This window comes from Pongo abelii, chromosome 2, assembly GCF_028885655.2.
Source record: "Pongo abelii isolate AG06213 chromosome 2, NHGRI_mPonAbe1-v2.0_pri, whole genome shotgun sequence".
NCBI lineage: Eukaryota > Metazoa > Chordata > Mammalia > Primates > Hominidae > Pongo > Pongo abelii.
The window spans coordinates 203,760,259-203,785,250 of NC_085928.1; positions in this window are offsets into that span (position 1 = coordinate 203,760,259).

A 24,992-nucleotide genomic window follows, 5' to 3' on the forward strand; every position below is an offset into this window, starting at 1 on the left:
GAAAAAAAAATCACCACCGTGGCAGACATAAACACATGCATATAAACAGCAAAAACACTTGCTTCCATCCATAGAATTTTCCGTTTCATTGACTTCTCTCCTGCATTCACATCAACCCCTGCAACACCCCAGGAGGCTGCTGCTAGCTGAATCTGCCTCACTCCACAGTCAAGGCAACCCCATGCTCTATTAGCATGATCTCCATTTTACAAACGAGTACCTGAGGTTTGCACCTGGAAGTGTGTTGCCCAGTACTGTGTCCCTGGCCAGGGAGCTGGCTTGGTGATGCCAAGGTTCTGGGGAGGCTCCATCTACTGCCTGCTTCCCAGTCCCACCAGGGGCAGCACCTCTGGAATTCCTGCCCACAAGACCCAGGGTGGGGATTCCGGCAAGCCCCACCCCGTAACCTGAGCATGCAGGCTGGGTCACAATTGTCAGAATGCAAAGAGACTCTACTGACTAGAGGAAGAGAGGCTTGGCAGGGACTCTCAGCTCGTCCCCAGCCTGGGGGCCTCCACAGGAGGACCCAGATGCCCTATAGCCCCACACTCTTGAGAACATAATAAATCCCCTTGTCCCGATGCTTTTGCTTCACTTCCCTCCAAGACACAGTGCCAGCAACACCCCAGGCACTAGATGCTCTGAAGGCCAGCAGCGGAGGGCTGAGGCAGGCTGGGTGTCTGCACATGCTTGGATGAATCCTGCAAGGTGCTGCTGGGATGGACAGGGCTGGCAAGATCTGGCTGTGGGAGCACGAGGTTCTATTGCATTCAGTCTGGCTCCTGGCGTTACCCTAGGCCGGGCCCTGTTAGAATGTTGTCCTCAGTTCAAGAGGCCCACACAGATTGATAGGAATTGTACCTAACAAAGACAGTAATCCAGGATCATAGGCAAGAATTAACTCTGGAGAACTAGTGCTCTGAAAAGGCATAGAGTGTCATGGGAAGACAGAAAGAGCAGATCCAAGTGGAGGAGGAGGCACTTGAACTGAGTTGAAGAACAGGCAAAAGTGAACTGTCATCTGTGGCATAATAAGCCCTTACTTAACCATAGTAACAGTCAAGAAAGTGAATAGTGAAAATGCACCTAGCATAGTGTCTGCCACATAATAGGTGTTCAATGAACGTTATGCAGGGAGCTAGGTAACTGAAGCTGGCCTAGTGGGACTAGAGCCAAGAGCGTATCTTTGTCAAGGAAAGGGAGGAAGGCTAAGGGAAGAAATTGAAGAGTTGGGTTGTTTTAAATTGTGACAAGTTAAGGAGTTTAGATTTTTATCCTGAAGATGATGGGGAGCCACTGAAGGGTTTTGAGCAAGAAAGAGACAAGATCAGAATTGCTTTTTCAAAAGATCATTTTGCTAGGAGAAAATATTTGTAAAAACATATCTGATAAGGGACTATTATCCAAAATATACAAAGAACCCTTAAAACTCAGCAATAAGAAAGCAACTCAATTAAAAATGAATCAAACTGGCCAGGCATGGTGGCTCACATCTGTAATCCCAGCACTTTGGGGAGGCAGAGGTGGGCAGATCGCTTGAGGTCAGGAGTTCGAGACCAGCCTGGCCAACATGGTGAAACCCCCCTCTACTAAAAATACAAAAAGTAGCTGGGCGTGGTGGGGAGCACCTGTAATCCCACCTACTCGGGAGGCTGAGGCAGGAGAATCGCTTGAACCCGGGAGGTGGCGGTTGCAATTAGCCGAGATAGCACCACTGCGCTCCAGCCTGGATGACAGAGTGAAACTCTGTCTCAAAACAAACAAACATCAAAACAAAACAAAAAAAGGAGTCAAACACCTCACTAAAACCCAAAAAAGATAGATGGCAAATAAGCATATTAAAAGGTACTCAACATCATATGCCATTAGGGAATTGCAAATTAAAACAACAGTGAGGTACCACTACACACCTATTAGACTGGCCAAAATCCAGAACCTGACAACACCACATTCTGACAAGGATGTGGAGCAACAGGAACTCTCATTCATTGCTGGGCAAAATGGTACATCCACACTGGAGGTCAGTTTGGCAGTTTCCTACAAAGTAGACATACAGTTATTATACAATTTAGCTACACACTCCTTGGTATTTTCCCAAAAGAGTTGAAAAACTTATGTCCACATACAAATCTGCACATAGATGTTTATACAGGTTAAGCCCCTAATCCAAAAAGCCAAAATGCTCAAAAACCTGAAACCTTTTGAGCACAGATGTGATGGTCAAAGGAAAGTATTTGCAAACATTTCAAAATCTGAAACAATCCAAAACCCAAAACACTTCTGGTCCCAAGCATTTCAGATAAGGAATATTCAACCTGTAGCAGCTTCATTAGTAATTGTCAACATTTAGAAACAACCAAGAGATCTTTCAATAGATGAATGGATAAATAAACTGTGGTACATCCAGACAATGAAATATTCTTCAGCGCTGAAAAGAAATGAGCTATCAAGCCATGAAATAAATTTAACTTCATATTACTAAGTGAAAGAAGCCAATCTGAAAAGGCTACATATTATACAATTCTAGTTATATGGCAATCTGGAAAAGGCAAAACTATGGAGACAGTTAAAAGATCGGTGGTCACCAGGAGTTGGAGGGAGGCAGGGTTGTCTAGGCACAGCACGGAAGATTCTCAAGGCAATGTCACTATCCTGTATAATAGTATAGAGGGGGCTGCATTTATCCAAACCCATAGAACATTCAACACCGAGAGTGAATTCTAGTGTAAACTACGATTTGAGGTGATAATGTGTGCCAGTGTGGATTCGTTGATTGTAACACTTGTACCACTCTGGTGAGGGATGTTGATAACGGGGAGCTGTGCATGTGTGGGGGCAGGAGATATACAGGAAATCTCTGTACCTCCTTCTCAATTATGCTGTGAACCAAAAACTGCTCTAAAAACTAAAGGCTATTAAAATTATTTTAAAAAATCATTTGGCCATAGTGTGGGAAGAGGATTGGATTTGGAGATGAGGAAGTAGAAGGCAGAATAGGGCTGGAGTCTAAGAGACCATTTATGAGTGTATCACCAGCATCCAGGCATGAAAGGATGAGGGTCCCAGCCCAACTATGGTAGTAAAATGAACATGATGGAACCAACACAGGGGCTCACTATTTGCCTGTAGCTTGGCATACTCACCCTCTGAAAGGGGACATAGAGTGGTTGGGGTGGGGGGACAATGATGTATCCCATCCTTGAATAGTACACAGAGAAAGCCGCCAGGAAGGATGCCCTGGAAGTGGGCGGGGCAGCAGGTAGGTAAAGCTAAGCAAAGGCTACCCTTGGCATTATCCTGGCTTGCCTTGGCCTTGGCTCCTGGACTTGTCTTTCTCAACTGCAGCTTGCAGTGTTGAGAGATGGACTCAGGGTCAGGATGCTTAGGTATAATTATGATCTTGCTGACTAGTGTGTCTTTCACTGAGCACTCATGACCTGCCAGCATTGCGCATCCTTGAATACTCCTCACCATCACCCTGCAAGGCAGGTTTTAATGTGACCCTGTTTTCAGATGAAAAAAACCGAGGCTCGGAGAGGTCAAGCAAATACTGCACATGGTGGAAATGGAACTGGAGTTCAGTCTCTTGACTCCCTGCCCAGTGCCACAACCCTGCCGGCGTTTAACAAGATAAAAAAAACAAGGTCCTCTATGACCTTAAGAAAAGAGATATAAGAGGTTTTTTAAAAAAAATTGCTTTTTTTTTTTTACAAAAATTACACTTTTTTATTTTTATTTTTTAAATAATTTCAAAGTTGCAGAAAAATTACAAAAAAAGTGACAAGAACTCCCATATACTTTTCACCCAGATTCACCAAGTCTTTAAAAGTCAACTATATTTGCTTCATATATTGCCTCTGAATTCAGGAGTTTAGACCATTTATGTGATTATTGATATGTTGGGTTTACATGGAGCATCTTACTATTTTAAATCTATTGTCTTGATATTTCTACATGTTTATTGACTTTTTCTTCCCCTTTCTTCCTTTTCTTTCCACTTTTAATTAAATATAATTTATGATTTCATTTAATCTCATTTATTGACACATTAGCTGTACCTCTCTGTTTTGTTTTTAATGTTAGCTTTTGGCTTCTGGTACTTTTTTTCTTTTTCCTTTTTTTTTTTTTTTCTTTTTTTAGATGGGGTTTCGCTCTTATTGCCCAGGCTGGAGTGCAATGGCACAATCTCAGCTTACCACAACTTCTGCCTCCTGGGTTCAAGCGATTCTCCTGCCTCAGCCTCCCGAGTAGTGGGGATTACAGGCATGCGCCACCAAGCCCGGCTAAATTTTTTGTATTTTTAGTAGAGATGGGGTTTCTCCATGTTGGTCAGGCTGGTCTCGAACTACTGACCTCAGGTGATCCGCCCACCTTGGTCTCCCAAAGTGCTGGGATTACATGCGTGAGCCACTGCACCCGGCATTTTTTTTTTTTTTTTTTTGAGATTGAGGGTCTCATTCTATCGCCCCGGCTGGAGTACAGTGGCACAATTGCAGCTCACTGCAGCCTCAACCTCCAAGGCTCAAGCAATCCTCCTGCCTCAGCCTCCTGAGTAGCTAAGACCACAGGTGCATGCCACAACACTCAGCTAAATTTTATTTTTTTTTTTGTACAGACAGGGTCTCATTATATTGTCCAGGCTGGCCTTGAACTCCTGGCCTCAAGCAATCCTCTCACGTTGGCCTGCAAAAGTGCTGGGATTACAGATGTGAGCCACTGTGCCCAGCCTATGGCGCATATCTTTAACTCAAGTAATGTTATATTTCTCACATAGAAACTTACAGGAGTATGCTTCCATTTCTCCCCTCCCAATCTTTGTGCTATTGTTGCCACACAATTTACTTCTACATATGTTATAAATTGTCCAATACATTGTTATTATTTTTCCTTTAAATAGAAAACTATATTTTTTTAAAATTAAACAATAAGAAAAAAGCTCCTACACGTAACCATGTAGTTGCCATTCCTGGTGTTCTCCATTCCTTTCTGTGGATCCTGATTTTCATCTGATATCACTTCCTTCTGCCTAATGGATTTCCTTTAATCTTTCTTATAGTGTAGGTCAACTGATGATGCACTCTTTCAGCTTTTCTGTGTCTGAACAATCTATTCTGCCTTTATTTCTAAAAGACATTTTCTCTAGTTATAGAATTCTAAGTTGGTTTTACTTTTCAGAGCTTGAAAACTGTTGCTCTGCTATCTTTCAGCTTGCATTGTTTTGTTTGTTTGTTTTGTTTTGTTTTGTTTTGTTTTTGAGACGGAGTCTTGCTCTGTCGACCAGGCTGGAGTGCAGTAGCGTGATCTCCGCTCACTGCAACCTCTGCCTCCCGGGTTCAAGTGATTCTCTTGCCTCAGCTTCCCGAGTAGCTGGGACTACAGGCACCTGCCACCATGCCTGGATAATTTTTTGTATTTTTACTAGAGACGGGGTTTTACCGTGTTAGGCATTGTTTTTAATGTTTTTTGTTTGTTTGTTTTTTGATTTTGTTTTTGTTTTCTGAGATGGAGTTTCCCTCTTGTCACCTAGGCTGGAGCGCAGTGGCACAATCTGGGCTCACTGTAACCTCCACCTCCCAGGTTCAAGTGATTCTCCTGCCTCAGCCTCCCGAGTAGCTGGGATTACAGGTGCCCGCCACTACACCAGGATATATTTTTTTTTTCTGTATTTTTAGTAAAGACGGCGTTTCACCATGTTGGCCAGGCTGGTCACAAACTTCTAACCTCAGGTGATTTGCCCACCTCGGCCTACCAAAGTACTGGGATTACAGGCATAAACTGCTGTGTCTTGCCTGTTTTTAATGTTAAGCCTGCTATACTTCTATGCTTTGTTCCTTATATGAAGTGTCTTTTTTCTCTAACTGCTTTAATTTTTTTTTTCTTTTTGCTACTGGCTTTGAGAAATTTGGTTAAGATATGCCTTGTACTTTTCTTCAGGTTTCTTATGCTTAGGGGTTCATTGACCTTCTTGGATCTGGGGGTGTATAGTTTTCATCAAACTTAGAAAAACTTTAGCCATTATTTCTTCAATACTTTTCTCTGTACTCTCTCCAATTGTGTGGCCCCAATTGTGTACACATATGAGGCCACTTGACGTTATCCCAGAGCTCACTGATAATTTATTCATTTTCTCCCCAGGCTTTCTTCTCCTTGGGTTTTATTTTGGCTTGCATTTTGTGTTTCTGTTGTGATAGCATCAAATTCACTAAGCTTTCTGTGATCACCAATCTGCCGTTAATCTTGTTCGATGTATTTTTATCTCAGATCCAGAATGATGAGAACTCAGGGTGATGGGTGGAGAACCTACACTTGCAGCTGCAAGAATCAGAAGTTTCCTAGAATGGTTGCATTTGAGACCAGCCTCAAATGTGGGGAGTGGAGCTATTTCAGGAAGAAATAGAAGCAGGTTAAAAAGGGTGGGCGCATCACTGGTGGAGGGACCAGCAGAAGGCAAGGCATAGAGGCCAGGAAGGTCCTGCCGATGTGGACGCTGGTTGACTGTAGAATGTTGAAAGGACAGAGAATGGGCTGCAAAGCAATTGGGAAGAGCCTTGAATGTCCTGATGAGGCTTCAACATTTTTAGAGGAAAAAGCATTAGGCCAGGATTGGAATCCAAAGCCCAAAACCACACAAAATCAAGACCAGAATTCCTAACACACATGGGATCACAGATTCCTTGCATTAAAGTCACTTCTTCTCCTTGGTAATTAACTCTCCCATCTGAAACAAGAGGATTGAATATTGCTTCTCTGCTGTTTGGTATACACAATCTCCAAGGCCCCCTTCTGCTCTAAATGGGCATGACTCTGAGTCAACTTAATTTGGAAATCACTGGAGAGTCATTGCTTTAGAGCAGGAGAGTGACATGCTTTTTAAGAATATGAATATTTGAGCATTCATGAACAAGTCAGGTGAGTAAGTGCCCATCGTGATAGCAGTTAGCAAGTCTTGCAGAGGAGGAACTGCATGCTTAGATATATGTGTTTTTCCAATTCATTAAAAAATGAAGATGAAAGAGGGCCAGAGAGAGAGAGCGTGGAGGATATATTTTGAAGGTTCAATCAAGTAAACATCAAATGAGGAAAAAATGATAACTTCAAGTGTTGAATACAACCAGAACTGTGCAGTGGGAAATCCCAGCTGGAGGCTGGGACACCATTTATGACCCAGCTAATTCCTTTAGATGTAGTGGTCCAAGAATTAGATGTAGTGGACCAAGATGTAGTGGTCCAAGGTTCAAGTTTTTACTAATGAGATTTCAAAAGAGATTCTGTAACCTGTGAGTCTTGGTTTCTTTGTTTTAAAAAATGGTAAGAATAATACCCAAATCATAACTTTGTAGTAAGGATTAAATATGATAGCATGTAATAGACTATGAATGTCATCAATATCCAGCATGTTTTTTTAAAGTAGAAATTGACAAACTGATTCTAAAACTCATATGGCAGTACAAAGGACCTAGAAAGTAAACAAAACAAAATAAAACTGCAAAAGAAGAACAAACTAGAATGAGATTAACACAACCTGATAAACTTACATAATAAGTTATTATATATAACTTATTATAGGAAGTTATATAATATAGAGTAATCAGGAAAGTATAATTTGGCATAATGACAGACAAATAAATCAATGGAACAGAAGAGAGAGAGTACAGAATTAGATCCACACATACGTGGACACCACATTTTTCACAAAAGTTCAAGGGCAATTTAGTGGAGAAAGGGTAGTTTTTCAACAAATGGTGCTGAAGCAATTGGACATCTATACGCTCAATGAACTTTGATTCACTATCACACCATGTACATCAGTTCACATATGTATACATATATAGTTATATACATATATTACAAATTAATGTGAAATGAAGTATAGATCTAAATGTTAAAACTATAATGATTAAACTAAAAAAAAAGAAACAGGAAAAAACTTTGCACACTTCGGTTAAACAAACATTTCTTAGATACAACGACTAAAGCACATAATAGCACAAATTGATAAAATGGATATCATCAAAATCAAACTTCTGTCTTTCAAAGGATACTTCTAAGAGAATTCATAGGCAACACACGGAATGGGAGAAAATATATGCAAATCCTGTGTCTGATAAAGAACTTGTATTCAGAATATATAAAGAACTCTCAAAACTCAATCATAAGAAATCAAACAACCCAATTTAAAACACATGGGTGATGCTTTATACTCCAGAAAGTATGATTTAAAGGCATAAGATCATGGCCCTTGTCACAGCCATTGAATGTGCATTGAGATGGTTTTTTTTTTAATTTCTTAGACAAGGTCTTACTCTGTCATCCAGGATGGTGTGCAGTGATGCCATCATAGCTCACTGCAGCCTCAAACTCCTGAACTCAAGTGATCCTCCCTCCTCAGCCTCCTGAGCATCTGGGACCATAGGTGCTTGCCACCATGCCTGGCTAATTTTTTTTATTGTTGTTGTAACTGTTTTGTATAGACAGGGTCTCACTATGTTGCCCAGTCTGGTCTCAAACTCCTGGGCTCAACCAGTCCTTCTGCCTCAGTCTCCTAAAGTGCTGGGATTACAGTGAAATACTTTTCAATAATTTTTAAAAATTATAATTGAAAAATAAGTAAGCTGTTGTAACATATAAGGTCGTGACAACTTTGTAGTTGTATTTGAAATCAGATTTCTATAACCTGCATTTGTATACAGAATTCTCAGTGGATTTATATATTGTGAACTTTTTATCTAAGATTGAGGTGTGGATTATGCTTAAGAGTAAAAACTGAAATGAGACGATTTACTTTGTTTAAAATGCTATGTTGTACAACTTGAGAACTGTACATTAATTTACTGTGTATAATGAACTGAAATTGTTTATACCTCCAAGTTTTTACACTGAAGATTAACTAGCTTTTATTAAATTCAAAACTTTTTATTTTCTTATTAAGGGAATAAGCCATTCAGCTAAATCTGCATATATGTGCTTTTTATTTTCTGGATGCACAGTGAAGCTTTATACTTGTATCTCACTGCATTCTATCTGATTGCAGAAACTAAAGCACAATTTACAAGCACAGAAACAAAACAAAACAAAAAATGTAGGCGATAGATTTGAATAGACGTTTTGCTAAAGGAGATCTACAATAACAAGTAAGCACCTGAGAAGATGACATGCCACTACACACCTATTAGAAATAAAAGACCGACCATACCAAGTGTTGACAAAGATATGGAGCAACAGGAATCTTCATACACTCTTGGTGGAAATGTGAAATGGTATAACCACTTTGGAACACAATTGCAAGTTTCCTAAAACATCGAATACAAAACTATCAAATGATCTAGCCATTTCATTCCTGTCTACCCAAGAGAAATGAAAGCATGTGTTTTATACAAAGATGTGTACACAAATGTTCTCAGCAGCTTTGTTTGTAACAACTAAAAACTAGACATACCCCAAATGTCTAGCAAGAGAGAAAGGGATAAACGAACTGGTATATTCATACAATGGAACACTACTTTGCTATCAAAAGAAATGGACCAGCCAGGTGCGGTGGCTCACGCCTATAATCCTAGCACTTTGGGAGGCGGAGGTGGGCAGATGGCTTGAGCTCAGGAGTTCGAGACTAGCCTGGGCAACATGGAAAAACACCATCTCTACAAAAAATACAAAAAAAAATTAGCCAGGAGTGGTGGTGCAGGCCTGTAGTCTCAGCTACTGGGGAGGCTGAGGTGGGATGATCACATGAACCTGGGAGGCTGAGGCTGCAGTGAAACGAGATCATACCACTGTACTTCAGCCTGGGTGACAAAGTGAAAACCTGTCTTAAAAAAAAAAAAGAAAAGAAAAAGAAAAAAGAAAATGGACCACTGATACATGCAACAACATGGGTGAATCTCAAAAGGATTATGCTAAGTAAAAGAAGCCACTTTTTTTTTTAAAAGAGTACATTCTAGCAAGTGCAAGCTGATAAATGGTGATAGTAGATCCATGGTTGTCTGAATACAGGATGAAGGTATTACAGGGACACAAGAAAAATTTGGGGGCAATAGATATGTTCATTATCTTGTTTGTGATGATAGTTTCACAGACGCGGAAACTTATTAATTGTATACTTTAAATATGTATAGTATGTTGTACATTAGTTACACTTCAGTAAAGAAAAAAATATGAAAATTTGGGCATCTATGTTGTACAGATATAGATTCAAATCCCATATTTAAGTCCAAGCGTCACCACTTATATTCTATATAAGCTTAGACAAGTCACTTAATCCCTCTGAATCTCAGCAGTCTTGTCTGTAAAATGAAGATGATAATATTTCTATCTTCCTTGGAAGATTATTATGAACGCAGAACAAAATAATATTTATATAATGCTTAATAGCATGCTTGGGACATAGTATGTGCTTAACAAAAATTATTATTAAAATGCTTCCCACTGTACCTGATATTAGCTTAATGCTCAGTAACGTTTTACCCCATCTCCACCCTTACTTTCCCTACTAAACTTGCTGTGTGTGGTCACAAAACAGTCTGGCACTCTAGACAAAGAGGGGTCATTAGCTGCATCAGGCAGAAGAAGCCAGCTTCTGAGTAAGGCAATTCGGCTGGGTCTAGGTCTCCCATCTTGTCCCCAGGTGGGTGTGGCTGATGTTGGCGCCACGAGGTGAGGGCTGGAGGCAGTGCTCTTTGAGCATGGTGACTCGGCCTAAGAAGTGGCTGGCACGGTGGAGGCTAGACCCCTCCCTTTCTCCTGGACCCTCATGGAACTTCCCATGTCCACAAGTGCAGCCGTACAGTTTGTAAGCGCCAGCTCTCCCTCCCAGGGTGGAGCAAACACTTTGGAGGAGGGTGGCCCTATTGTCCAGGAGGTTTCTTTGGCCACAAAAGCCCTGCTGAAGTCTCCACATCCCTGAAACAAAACTAAGACTAGAACTTTCATGAAAGAACAAGGCCTGCTCTGTGTGGCCGCAGCAGCTGAAACTTTAGCAGCAGTGGCTGAGACAGCAACCCCACCCCACCGCTAACTTACTCTGGCAACAAAGACACCCCCCTTTCAGTTAACCTTTCGCTTCCTCTGACTTCCTTGACAAAGGGTTAGAGTTTGGAAGCAGGTAGAGCTGAGAGGTGTGGTTGGGATGGGGGTGGCGGCCGGGAGTCGTGAGCAGGTTTCAGGTTCATTAGAAATAAAGGGAGTTTGTTCAGCTTTTGTGGAAGGTTTCCTCATTTGCCTGGTGGCAGGTGATGATGCTGGTGTTAAGTATCGGATCTGGCTTTACAAACAAGCCCTGGTGGGAGGAGAGCTGAGCTCTGAAGGCCACACCTCTTCTAAAGGGTGTCTGCAGGCATTCTCGGCAGTCTGGGATTTGGGGACTTTTAGAACGAAGGTGGCTTACATACCCCTAGGTTTCCCAAACATATTGCCAGGACTCATTTTAACCTCACACCAAGCCTGTGTGTGAGTTACATATTATTTCCATTTTTCAGATAAGGCAATGAAGGTTCAAAATGTATTTGAGCTTGGAGTCAGAAAAATGTTGTTTCATTCATGCATTCAGCAAAACTGAAAATTGCAGTGTGGGCAAAAGTATGGGGGTAAAGTAGAGAACACACCCAGGCCCATCCTCGAGGGCCTCACAGTGCTGTGACTGCATCCATCATGCCTTGTTGTGTGGCCTTGGGAAAGTTACAAACCTTTTTTTAAGCTTTAGCTTTAAGACCTCTGAAAAAAAGTGGGATTATAAACCTTTACTCAAAAGATTGCCATAAAGAGAAGCTGAATTAAATGAGATAATATCTGTCACATCTCCAGAGTCTAGCACAGAGTAGACACTCCAGAAATTTGGCCTTGATGACTATCAGTGATGAGGAGGATGGGGGTCCAGGTAACCTAGTGTTCCCATTGGGCCTGCATTATATGGGAAGAGCCACGGCAGAGCCGGGAAATCTCCTGGAGCTGCATCCACCCTGAAACTGGGGAAATATCCAGGAACCTCATAATCCAAAATTGAGCTCCCTCCCAAACAAGGAGTAACTTTGGCTAAGGGCTTTTATTTTGAAGGTGGAGTGTAAATTTGAGTCACTCTCATTCATTCAACATGTATTTCTTAGCACCTGCCATGGGGTACAATGTTGCTATGTTATGTACAGTCCAGGATAGGAGACAAGCTTTAAGCTGCTATGATGCGTGCACTGACAACGGTGCCCTGGGATAACAGAGGAGGCATCTGGTCCAGCCTTGGTGTGGTGGATGCTGCTCCCTCTCTATCCCACACCCTCATCCCAGGCAGTCAGTCACCTGCAAAGGCTGCTTCCTGCAGCATGGGTGTGAGCCTGCCCTCTGTTCACTGTTGCCACAGCCCAGTCCATGGCCCCACTGAGTGACTACAGTCACCTGCCCATGGGCTGCTCTGTCCCCAGTGTCTCCCTTCGTCACTGAGTGCATCCGGCCATGCTTCCTGAACTCAAAGATCTCAACACCTCACTTCTTTGCTCAAAATCTTCAAAAGCTCCACTTATATGTGGGAGGCCTCTGCAGTACAGCCCAGTCTTCCAGTTTCCAAACCGACCTCCTACTTGTGGCCTGCACTCATCACCTGCACCATATCCCATTGACTTCAGGAAAACCAGTTGCCACTTCATATGCAGACTTGCATGCTCACCTTCCGGCTGTCCTTCCCACCTACCCCGTGGAACCCCAGCCCCACTTCTGGCACGAGGAAGACCACAATTATATATACTTTAAGAAATCAGTCTTACTCTGTGAATCGTCAACTCAGTTTCTAACTATTGACAGTAATGACTTAAGGAATGGCACTTCCCAGCCCAGGGGTACTTGCTTAGCAATCGTTGATTCCCATACATTTACAAAGTGCTCTTCACAGATATTCAGACCTCAACTCACTCAGGACAGAGGACAGGGTGGTGTCATTATTATCATTCCCATCTTACAGGTGAGGAAATAGTATTAAAGGAGTAAAGTGACAAATCCAAATGAATAAATGACCCAGGTGAAATGCAGATGTAAGACCTGCCTGTTCACATCCCATGTCCCTCACCTCCCCACCAACACATACGCAACTTTAAGATCAAATGAGTATTTTTTGTTGAGGAGATTCATGTGACAAATACATATTTGTTGAACAAAGTGGTAGAGGAAACTTGCAGTCAGCATGGCCGATATCCTGGTGGATGCGGGGGTGGGAGCTAGCCAGAGACTCAGCCTGCCTTCACCTGCCCAGAGCCTCAGCCTCACGTGCTATGCCCTGCAGTTCAACTCAGGGAATTGTACCAACAGGCCAGTGATTGTAGGCGAGGCAGGGGAACTCCAGACACCATCCCTGGCCTCAAGGAGCAATTTAGTGTATTTGCCAGATTTGCAAAACACTTATGCTAAAAGCTAAGGTACAAAAGATGATATAGACAGATATTCACAAGGGCTATGGGGATGCAGGGGTTACCATCAGAGTCACTGGGGACAGAATCAACAGGTGCTGTGTGGAGGCATTGGGATTTGAGAGATCCTGAGGAAGGGAGCCATGGATTCAGGGAAAGGGAACAGAATGAGCAAAGGAAAGAACAGGCTGCTCTGGGAAGAGGATAGATGGAAGTGGAGGGAGAAATGGGAAGGCCTTCTCATTCCAGAGAATTCCCTTGCTCTGCTTCTGCTTATCTGAATTCCTCTCTTTCTTTACCAACTGGGGCTGAGGCCTGTTTATTTGATACTATAGCTTCAGATTTAAGAGATGCATCTTTTATTAAATTCCATGCTCTAATTTGATTATTAGATAAATTGAAAATTTATAATTTTTAAAACAGAAAATACTAGATTATGCCAAATGTACATGATCTATGCTAGATCTTTAATTTAAAAAACAAAATTCCCTTGCTACTGCTATAAACCAACCTAACACTGTGATCAGCTCTCTCTGCAGCCACTGAAAAGGCAGGTGAAATCAGCAGCCAGCTGCTTTTGCACGCTTTTCGGGTGGGTAGTTGTTTACCCCTGGAGCCTGGGCTGCTTGCTGCCTGGCATGGGGCTCCCTGGCCCTGGGGACACAACCCACCCCTTGAGAGGAGTCGGTGTGGCTAGGTGCAGGCTGGAAGGAGCTGTCTGGGGAGAGACTCGCCCAGCAGCATATGGAGAGGAAAGCCACTCTGAGTGCCAGAGTGACCGTCCTCACGGGGCCCACAGCCCCGACAGAGCCCTGGAAGGAGTATTGAGATTTAATTGTGCAAACCCACGTGGCTGATGGGAAGGACACGGGAGGGGCTTTAGGGGGCTTCTTTTCCTTTCTTCTCTTTCTTTTCTCTTTTTTTCTTTTTTTCCCCTGACCGATGGAATAAAAAGAAACGATGCATCTGTCTGCTGCAGCCTGGGGACTTTCTTAGGGTTCTCTGTGTGGTGTTATTTGAAAAAAGACAAAACCCCCAAACAAAACACAGTTGTATTAACACAAAAGTCCAACTCCACGGTTGAAATCTCCCTTTCCATTCCCAAGGACGGATTTCCCAAACGAACCCCAGCTCATCCGTGCAGACAATGGGGTCCCCAGGGAGCCGCACGTGATCAGACCAGTGAGTGAGGGGCCATCAGGCCAGCAGCCGGGTCTCTGTGACCTCCCCCAGCTCTGAGAATGAGGGATGTGAGTTTTCTGTCTTCAGCCCGTATCTCCTGTGATCAAATGTGATGCCAAATGCCCAAACGTTCCGGGCACGGGGCATGTCCACGTTATCGGTCCCTGATGTCACTTCTGTTTTCTTGTCTTGTCCACACCCCCACGAGACTGTTCACCTGGTACCCAGCACAGGGTGCAGAAGCCCAGCTTGCTGAACAAATACGTATGGGTGCGTGTACCTGCTCACATTGCCTCATCTCAGGTATTTTTAAAAGTTTTTGAATATCTCTTCAAAAGACATCCCTCGGCTGCTGGAATCTGGAAAACAGGTAGAATCTGGCACCAGGACCTAAAATAGGCACTTCCAGAGGAATCTGTGGGGTGCTCCAGGCCAAAGATCTGGCTGAATTAAAGGAAAGTTGCAGGAGCTCTTACCTAAGTTATTGTATTAACCAAGTAACTGAGTGCAGCTGAATTTTGGAGTCATAAGGAGACACCCTGAGGCTGTCAGAGAAAAACTGAGGATTTTCTTGGTTTTGATGCTGAGGTGCTCTCTGTAAGCAGGGGCCTCTTGGATAAAATTTCAAGTGTGTCCACCTGGAGCTATTGCATCTGGGGCTACAGGAAGTCAAGGTGTGGGGTTCACAGAGTCACATAACAGAGTGAAGACATGTGAAAGTTCCCTCAGTCCTTTGTCTTACAGATACAGAAACGAAAGCCCTGAAGGAAGGCCTGCTTGGAAGAAGAAGAGATTGTAAACCTCTTTTCCTTTATATTCGTAGCACAGGAGGAGTGTATCTTGTGAAAGATTCCCTTCCCTTACTTCAGACTCAGGGTGTCCACTGTACAAATGTTTTCAGTTATGAAGCTTAGCTTGATGGGCCAATGCTTTTCCCATCCCCTGGCTTGCCCAGGGCTGTGGCCACTGGAAAAATGCTCCGGAGAAGGCGCAGGTGACATCTGGGGTCTACATCAGCCACAGCGCAAGAGAAGGGCCTCAGTGGGGCCCCTTGGCTCAGGCTGAGGCTACAGCCCCCACATGACCTGCTGTACACCTTGGCACCAGCCAACTGCCAGCATAATCCCAGGGCTGAGGCTGCAGAGAGGACTCCAAATTAGCCGGGAGAAGACGTGCAGAGCAGCCTCAATGCTCTCTTAGATGCCGGGGCCCAGGCCAGTGGAGCCAAGTTGAGGCACAAGAGGGATTGTGCAGTTTCCCTCTCTCCCCTGCCTCTGTGTCTTAGGACGCTGTTGCATGAGGTCGCCATAAAGGTGATGGGCCGTGACCTTGCCTCCTTGAACTCACTGTATCCCTGGCCTCTTCCAAGTGCAGCTTCAGAGCTCTCCAGCATCTGTGTGGCCTCAGTTTGGCATCGTTGGCCCAGGCAGGCCTGACCGTTCCTTTGTCCCCCTCACCGTGGAGCTTTGTCAGCAGGCCTCTGTTGGACCTTGAACAGAGTGACCGAATCACAGTCATCAGGATAACATTCGCTTTGCTCTGAGTCAGACTCTTAGAGCCAGCTTCGAGAACCTGGGACTTGCATGGGAACCACAAGCCTTGTGTTTATATTTGCTGCTGCTTCTGCGTTGGGCTTCTCATCATTTCTTATTCCACCCTGCTTGTCTTTTGCCTTTCTCTTCCTAGAACAAGACTTCTCTTCTCCTGTGGTATTGAAACATGGTAGATATTTGAAGGGGGTAACAGAACTAGATCAAGAACAAAGACCAAGGGAATGAGGAAGCTCCTAATGGTGCAGTGGAAGCAGAAAGGGCATTCCATGAGCGGTCGGGGACCTTGGGATAAGCCCACTGCTGCCACCATGGAGCTGTGTGGCCTTAGGCAAGTTGCTTCCCCCACTCTCCTTGCCTCAGTTTCTACATCTGTAAAATGGGGATGAAATAAGCCTACTATATGGGTCCATTGTAAGATTGGATAAAATAATGACTATCACAGAGCTTTGCATAGTCACATGGCCCAGATCTGCAGACTTCCAGCAGCCCACAGAAATTTCTCTGGCAGAAGCAATGCTAACAGACAAGTATTTCTCAAAAGCATTCTCTTTATGCTAGTGAGTGGTTACATAATACTATTCCAAACCTCTCCAGGTATAGTGGTTGCAGAGAGGAAATATGAGTTCCCCCTGTGGCTGGGTAGGGAGCAGGTGCAGAGGGTGGGTCTGGGCCATCTTCCGAGGATAACAAGAGACGCTAAGTCAGACTCGGAGTGTCATGAAAGAGAGGATTATTTGAGATTGCCCTGATTCACATGCATCATGTTTTCTGTAGGAAATGCTTGGCCAACTCTTGAGAGTTTAGGGAAATTTTTAAATGACAGATTCAAGACTCCCCATCAATTCCAGATCCTGAACTTCACTCAAAAAATGATCTAAACCACTGTAGGAGGCTAGTGAGCTTTTCCCTTGGTCAAGCTCTAGGACTGATCATTTCTGAGAATAAATTAGCAGGCAGCTAAGTGATTTAATCGACAGAAATCTCTTCACCCAAACTTGCCTCTGTTACCTCCCAGCCCGCCCTGCTGCCTAAAATACCACCATGAGAGGGCAATTCCTCTAGCTCCTCTTAGAAGCCAATCAGCCACAGAGAGTGGCCAATATCTGTTATTAGTTACTGTGGTGTCTCAAGGCTGAATGGAGCAAATCCTGTTTTTATTCATGCATGCATTGTTCTGCAGCTTGATCTGTTTCATTTCCTATATCTTGGGTATTCTTCATTTCAGTATGTATGGACTTCTCATGTGTATTTTTGTTGCTGCATAGAGTAGGAAGGACCACAGAACAAGAAGAGTTGTCCAGCAACGGAACAGTGGCCTTGGAAGAAAGTGAGCTTTCCGTCACTCAAAGTGGCCAAGCAGACACTAACCACACAGGCATGATGAGGATTTCTGCACTGGATGAGCGGGTTATAGTCACAAGAATAAGTAGTTGACACTTACTGAACAATTACTATGTCTCAAGCATCACTCTGCATACTTTATATGGGTTATCTCATACGATACTCACAGAACTCTATGAAGTAGGTATTGTTATTATTTCCACTAATACAGACGAGGAAATGAAGGCTCAGGGAAGGGTGTCATTATTATTTCCACTAATACAGATGAGAAAATGAAGGCTCAGGGAAGTTAAGAAACAGCCAAAGGTCACAGATCTAGTAAGAGGCAGAGCCTGGATTCAAACCTGGGGGAGGATGCCTCCAGGGTTCAGGCTCTCAACCTTAGTGCTATAACAACACCTGCCTTCACAGGAGGTCTCCAAGCAAGCATCCTTCCATCTTCGGGGCTCAGTGGTTCCCATTTTGCCAAGAACTGCTGTCATTGGTGTTCCTGTCAAGTGGGACGTGACTGGCTGCTACCTTCCCTTGCTCAGCTAGAGAGTAAGGCCAACAAAAAATGCGCATCATTGAGGGGTGATAGGCTTGCCCTGGAGGAAGGAGAAAGTTGGATGTCCCATCTGGGACATGCTAGCCTAGGAGGGTTGAGGGCTGCTTTTGGGGTGTGCCTCCCAGCTAACATCCGGTGCCCAGTCCTGGGGCAACAGAGACTCCCAGGGTCTCGCCTATCTCCCAGGGTCTGCACCAGCCACTCCTCGGGTATTTTGACTTGGTTCTCCATCTGGTTTGTGTGCACACGGCCTAGCCTCAGGCTGGGAAGATGAAACCATTGGGGCCTGGTATGTCTTGTCTTGCCAGGTAACTGCCCGGAAGCCAGCCAGTGCCAGGACTCCTGGCCCGCGGAGAACCGGCTCCTCCAAGGCCAGCTTGCCTTCAGCAGCTCCACAGGAACAGATTCCTGCTGCTTGGATTTCCTCATAAAGACTCACAGGTCTCTTTTACAGAAAAGGTAGAAAACAAATTCCTGGGCAGATTCCTCAGATTAAGAACAGGCCTACAAGGTGCCATTTATCGAACACCTACTACGAGCCAAGACCTGGGCAAAATGTGACTTCTACTGTTGCTTCTGGTGCTGCCGCTACGCGTTCCAGGTAACGCAGTGGCACACACGGTCAGCCGCTACGCATTCCAGGTAACGCAGTGGCACACACGGTCGGCCCCTGGGCTTCGCAGGAAATGCATCAGGCCAGTGCAGTGGTTTAATGTGAGCCAGATGGCCCATGTCCCGATTCTAGTTCTTCTACCTCCTGACACTGTGACCTTGGGCAGTTTACTGAACCCTCCTGTGCCAAACTGGTTTTCATCTATAAAATGGGGGGAAGGAGAAGAATACTATGTCGTTCAGAGAGTAAATGAAATAAGACATATTAAGCATTTAGCATGGTATCTAGTACTTAATAAACATTATCTCCTATTCTTATTAGCATCTCATTTGTTTTCACAATCATTTACTAGGTCAGTATTATGATCACCCACATTTTATAGATGAAAAAATTAAGGCACAGGGAGGTCTAGTAAATTGCCCCAAATTATACAACTAATAAATGACTGGGTCAGAATTTAAGCCCAGGTTTTTCTGACTCTGAAACCCTCACTCCTACCTTCAACTAAACTTCGTCCAAGGAATTCTAGAGCATAACACAAACATTTAGATGTTCCTTAAATTGATTCTCGTCATTGATGTTATATGGAAATGCCAGATATTCCCAGCTATAGAAATAGGCTGCTCATCTGGAGAAATTGCTTATATTGATCAAAAGGTCAAGGGCCTTCCATAAAAAATTTCAATAATAAATTTTTCAAAGGTGTGAATTGTGGCAGATGTGAATCGAGATGTAGCATAGTTTCCTGGAGAGATCCCTGGGCCGTGTCAGGAGACCCACATTTCCTTCCTGCCTGTCACTAATTTGCTTTGTGACCCAGTGAGTTATCAGCCTTCTCCAGGGTCACTTTTCTTATTTGTGGGGTTGAGATTCAATGCCCTTCAATAGGTTTTCTGACTCAGTGAACTTTTTCATTCATTCATGCAACAAGTTTTATTGACCACCTACTATGTGCCAGGAACTATTTTAGGAGCTGCAAATGCAATAGTAAACAACAATATGGATGTGGATGTGGTCCTTGCCTTCATGGAGCTTGGAGGGAGTTTGAGGGAAGGAAGCTGATAAGGACCACAAAGTGACAAGTGCCCTGAAAGCACAGGGCTGTAGCACCCGAGAGGAAGGCTCCTAACCCAGCTTGAGAAGCCAGGCAAGTGTTCCTGGAAGAGGGGACATTTCTGCAGTAGGATCTAATGTGGAGGGGAGTGAGGAGAGAGGATGCTGAGAGGAGGGCACATGTGTGTGGATCTGTGGACATGGCACATTTGAAGAAGTAAGTGAAGGTTAGTATGGCTGTGCCTCTGAGGGTGCTGGGAGCAGGAGCTAGCCAAGAGGAAGCTGGAGAGGCAGGCAGCATTCTGACTTGATGCCAGACCTGGTTAACCTGGTTAATCATTTTGATTGTATCTTTAAGTTGTTCCGGAGCATCTCAAGGGTTTTAGGAAGATCCTCCTGGCTCCATGGGGGAGATCAGAGCAAAGGTGGTAAGAAGGGAAGCCGGCTGACCTGTAATGTTACATTTGTGGCAGACTCTGCGACAGAGATGGTGGTGCCCCTGGTGTGGCGTGCAGGCCCTGGAGAAGGAAGATGAGATGCTGGGGCCGATTCACAGGTGGAACAGGCAGGGCTCAGTCTGGTGGCTCATGTAGCAGAGCGTCAGCAGGACCACAGCAGGGGGCTGGGCACTGTATAGGGTATAGGCTCTGATCTATGGCCTGGTCACCCACAGGGTGCTGAGTGTGTCCTTCCTTCCTTTACTCTGCACATATACTCTCCTGGGGGATTGGCCCTCTCCACGGCATCACAGGCCCCGCTGTGCTCATAGCTCAAGCCCCAGCCTCTTGTTAAGCTCCTGAGCTGCACATCCATCCATCCATCTGGTCACCAATTGGTCACCCCGTCTTGGCCATATCAGAGCACCTCCATCTCAATGTGTTCAGAAGGAAATCATTTATCTCTCCCACCCTTACTGTCCATCTCTTTCTTTTGGGACCCCCATTTTTGCAAACAGCACCACTCTCCATCCAGCCTACTTTCAAACACAGGCTGCCCACAGCCATAGGGAGCAGTGTGTGCCCCCTGCAAAATCACCATGCATCCCTGCAACTTTGGGAATAGCTTAGCAGGCCGCTGCAAGGGGCGGGAGGGAGAGAGCAATTATCGGCCTTCAAGACTCCTCCTGCGCTGTTGGCAGGAATGTTTCTTTCCTGGGTGTCAATACGAGCCCAGGGTCATTTTTCAGCGTTTGCCAATGGCTGTAATTGCATAGGCCCGAGTGGCTCTCCAGAGAATTCCTGCCGTTCCCCATTCTCTCCTCCTGGAGAGTGCTCTATAGATGCACCCCAGGCCATGGATCATGTTTTTCACATAACCCGTTAATTACTAAATAAAACAACCCAGCTTTCAACCTGATTAGCCCAGATTAATGGCCAGCAGCGGGTTTCACGCGCCTGCACAATTTATCACTGAAAAGAACTGTGTCTTTAATGATTTAGCTACCTGGCCGGGCAGGGCTTACTCCAGGCCGCAGGCCTCCTGGAGGAGTTAATTGCTGTTCTTCGTTTCTGACCTGGAAAGGCCCAGGTGACAGTTCCCATTAGCCAGGCTTGGCCTGCCTGATGACAAAAGATGGCAGGAAGCCCTCCCCTCCCACTTTGTTCAGAAGATACATCGAAGTCAAGTGTCCCAGCCCCACCACCCAGCTGCCAGCTGAAACCGGTCGAATCGACCTGGAAATTTATGTTTTTTCCCTCCCCCTCTTCTGCACTTTCTTTTTTCCTTCTTGAATATATTGAAAGAGTGAATCATTTTTGTCTTTATTAGATTTCACCAAGAATTCTAGCGCCTTTCCTAGAAATGAGAAGGAAGTTATTTCTTCCGGTGATTTTCTGTTACATTTTAACATAATTTGGCTCTTCTCTGAGGGAGATCGAGTGACAACATTTCTTTAATAATTTATCATAGAAATATCCTTTAATGAATAGCCTCTTCAAATGTCAGAACTGGGTACAAGCATCTGACAAGTCTTGTCTTTTCCAGACAAGGATGCTGGGGCCGATGGGAGAAGGAATGAAGTTATCCAAGGTAACAGTGAGTGAGTGGCCACGCTGAGATTTACCAAGCCAGAACGCTTCCCAACAGCCTGAGGGTCGGCACAACTTCTTGTTTACTATTACAATACTACCACTTACTGAATATTTACCTGTTCTGGACATCTTTTTTTTTTTTTTTACAATTGATTTTTGTATGTTGCTCTTGTATATTATAAACTTGCTAAACTCATGTTTTATTACAGTTTAGTATAATTTTTTATTATTATTTTTATTTTCGAGATAGGGTCTTGTTCTGTTGCCCAGGCTGGAGTGCAGTGGCACGATCTCAGCTCACTGCAACCTCCGCCTCCTGGGTTCAAGCAATTCTCCTGCCTCAACCTCTCAAGTAGTTGCGATTACAGGCACATGTCATCACGCCTGGCTGATTTTTGTGTTTTTAGTAGGGACTGGGTTTCACCATATAGCCCAGGCTGGTCTTGAACTCCTGACCTCAGGTGATCCTCCTGCCTTGGCCTCCCAAAGTGCTGGGATTACAGGCGTGAGCCACCATGCCTGACCAAGTTTTTTTTTTTTAAATTATGATTAATTATTCATTTTCTAGAACCTTTTTAAGTTTACAGAAAAAATGAACAGAAAGTAAAGATTTCCCATATACCCCTACTCCAATCTCCCCTGTCTTATTAACATCTTACATAGTGTGGTAAATTTTGTTACAACTGATGAACTATATTGATACATCATTATTAGCCAAAGTCCCTAGTTTACACCGCTTGTTCTCACTCATAGGTGGGAATTGAACAATGAGAACACTTGGACACAGGAAGGGGAACATCACACACTGGGGCCTGTTGTGGGGTGGGGGGAGTGGGGAAGGATAGCATTAGGAGATATACCTAATGTTAAATGACGAGTTAATGGGTGCAGCACACCAACATGGCACATGTATACATATGTAACAAACCTGCACATTGTGCACATGTACCCTAAAACTTAAAGTATAATAAAAAAAAAAGAGCTCACTCTTGGTGTTGTCAGCCCTGAGTTTGAAAAATGCACACTGTATCCATCATTACAGTTTGGTGCAAAATAGTCTTGCTGCTGTAACAATCGTCTGTGCTCTGCTTATTCATCCTTGCCCCCTCCAAATCCTTGGCCACCACAGATCTTTTCACTGTCTCTATAGCTTTGCCTTTTCCGGAATGTCATATAGTGGGATCATACAATATATAGCCTTTTCTGACTGGCTTTATTTAACTAGCAATATTCATCAAAAGTTCCATCATATCTTTTTGTGACTTAATAGCTCACTTATTTTTATCACTGAATAATAGCATTGCATTGTCTTGATATACCACAGTTTATTTGTCCATTCACCTAACGAAGGACATCCTGGTTGCTTCCAAGTTTTGGCAATTGTGAATAAGATTGCTATAAACATTCATGTGCAGGTTTTTGTGTGAACATAAGTTTTCAACTCATTTGAATTCAAGAAATGCTATTGCTGGATGGTAGGGTAAAATTATATTTAGCTGTGTAAAAAAGTGCCATATTGTCTGACAAAGTGGCTGTACTATTTTGTATTATTGCCAGTAATTAGTGACAGTTCTTGCTGCTCCACAGCCTCACCAGGGTTTCGTGGTGTCAGTGTTTCGAATGGTTGTCATTCTTGTAGGTGGGTGGTGGTGTTCCTTTTTTAAAAATTGCAATTCTCTAATGATGCATGATATTGAACATCTTTTCATATGCTTATTTGCCATCTGTATATCTTCTTTGGTGAGGTGTCCATTCAGGTCGTTTGCCCATTTTTTAATCTGGCTCTTTTCTTATTGTTGAGCTTTAAAGGTTATTTGTATGTTTTGGAAAACAGTCCTTTATCAGATGTGTCTTTTGTAAATATTTTTTTCTCTGTCTGTGGATTTTTTCCCCCTCATTTTCTTGATGTCTTTTACAAAGAAGAAACTTCTAATCGAACAAAGTCCACCTTTCCAATTCTTTCTTTCATGAGTTGTGCCTTTGGTGTCTAAAAAGTTATCACCAAACTCAAGACCATCTAGATTTTCTCCTATGTTATCTTCCAGGAGTTTTATAGTTTTGCATTTTACATTTAGGTCTGTAATCTATTTTGTGTTAATTTTTTGTGACGGATGTAAAGTCTGTGCCTAGAATCATTTTTTTTAACATGTTGATGTCCAATTGTTCCAGCACTATTTGTTGAAAAGACTATTTTCTTTGTATTGCCTTTGCTCCTTTGTCAAAAGATGAGTTGACAACAGTTATGAGGGTCTATTCCTTTTTTTTTTTTTTTAAGGAGACATGGTCTTGCTATGTTGGCCAGACTGGAGCGTAGTGGCTCTTCACAGGTGCAATTCCACTACTGATCAGCACAGGAGTTTTGACTTGTTTTTTCTGACTTGAGCCAGTTCACCCCTCCTTAGGCAACCTGGAGGTCACCATATTGATGCTGAACTTAGTGTGGACACCCAACTGGCATAGTGCACTACAGCCCAGATCTCTGGGGCTCAAGTGATCCATGAAGATCTATTTCTGGGCTGTCTATTCTGTTCCATTGATCTGTTTGTCTATTCTTCTATTCTTTTGCCAGTGCCACACTGTCTTTATTACTATAGCTTTATGTTGAGCCTTGAAACTGGGCAGTCAGTCCTCTGACTTTGTTTTCCCTTGATATTGTTGGGAAGAACTAAGATCTTACAATATCGAGTCCGCCTATGCATGTGTAAAATATCTCTCCATTTATTTAGTTGGAGTTTCGTAGTTTTCCTTCTGTATATCTTTATACATATTGTTAGATTTATACCTAAGTATTTCATTTTGAGGTGTGCTAATATTGTATAAATGTATTTTATTTTTAACTTCAAGTTCCAATTGTTTATTGTTGGTATATAGGAATGTGATTCACTTTTTTTTTTTTTTGTGAGACAGAGTCTTGCTCTTGTCACCCTAGCTGAAATGCAGTGGCACAATCTCGGCTCACTGCAACCTCTGCCTCCTGGGTTCAAGCCATTCTCCTGCCTCAGCCTCCCAAGTAACTAGGATTACAGGCGCCCGCCACCACACCCAGCTAATTTTTGTATTTTTAGTAGAGATGGGGTTTCACCATGTTGGCCAGGCTGGTCTCGAACTCCTGACCTCAGGTGATCTGCTCACCTCGGTCTCCCAAAGTGCTGGGATTACAGGCATGAGTCACCGCACCCGGCCGTGATTCACCTTTATATATTAATCTTGTATCCTGCAACTTCACTATAACTGCTTATTAGTTCTAGGAGGTGTTTTGTTTGTTTTGTCAGTTCTCTTAGATTTTCTACATGG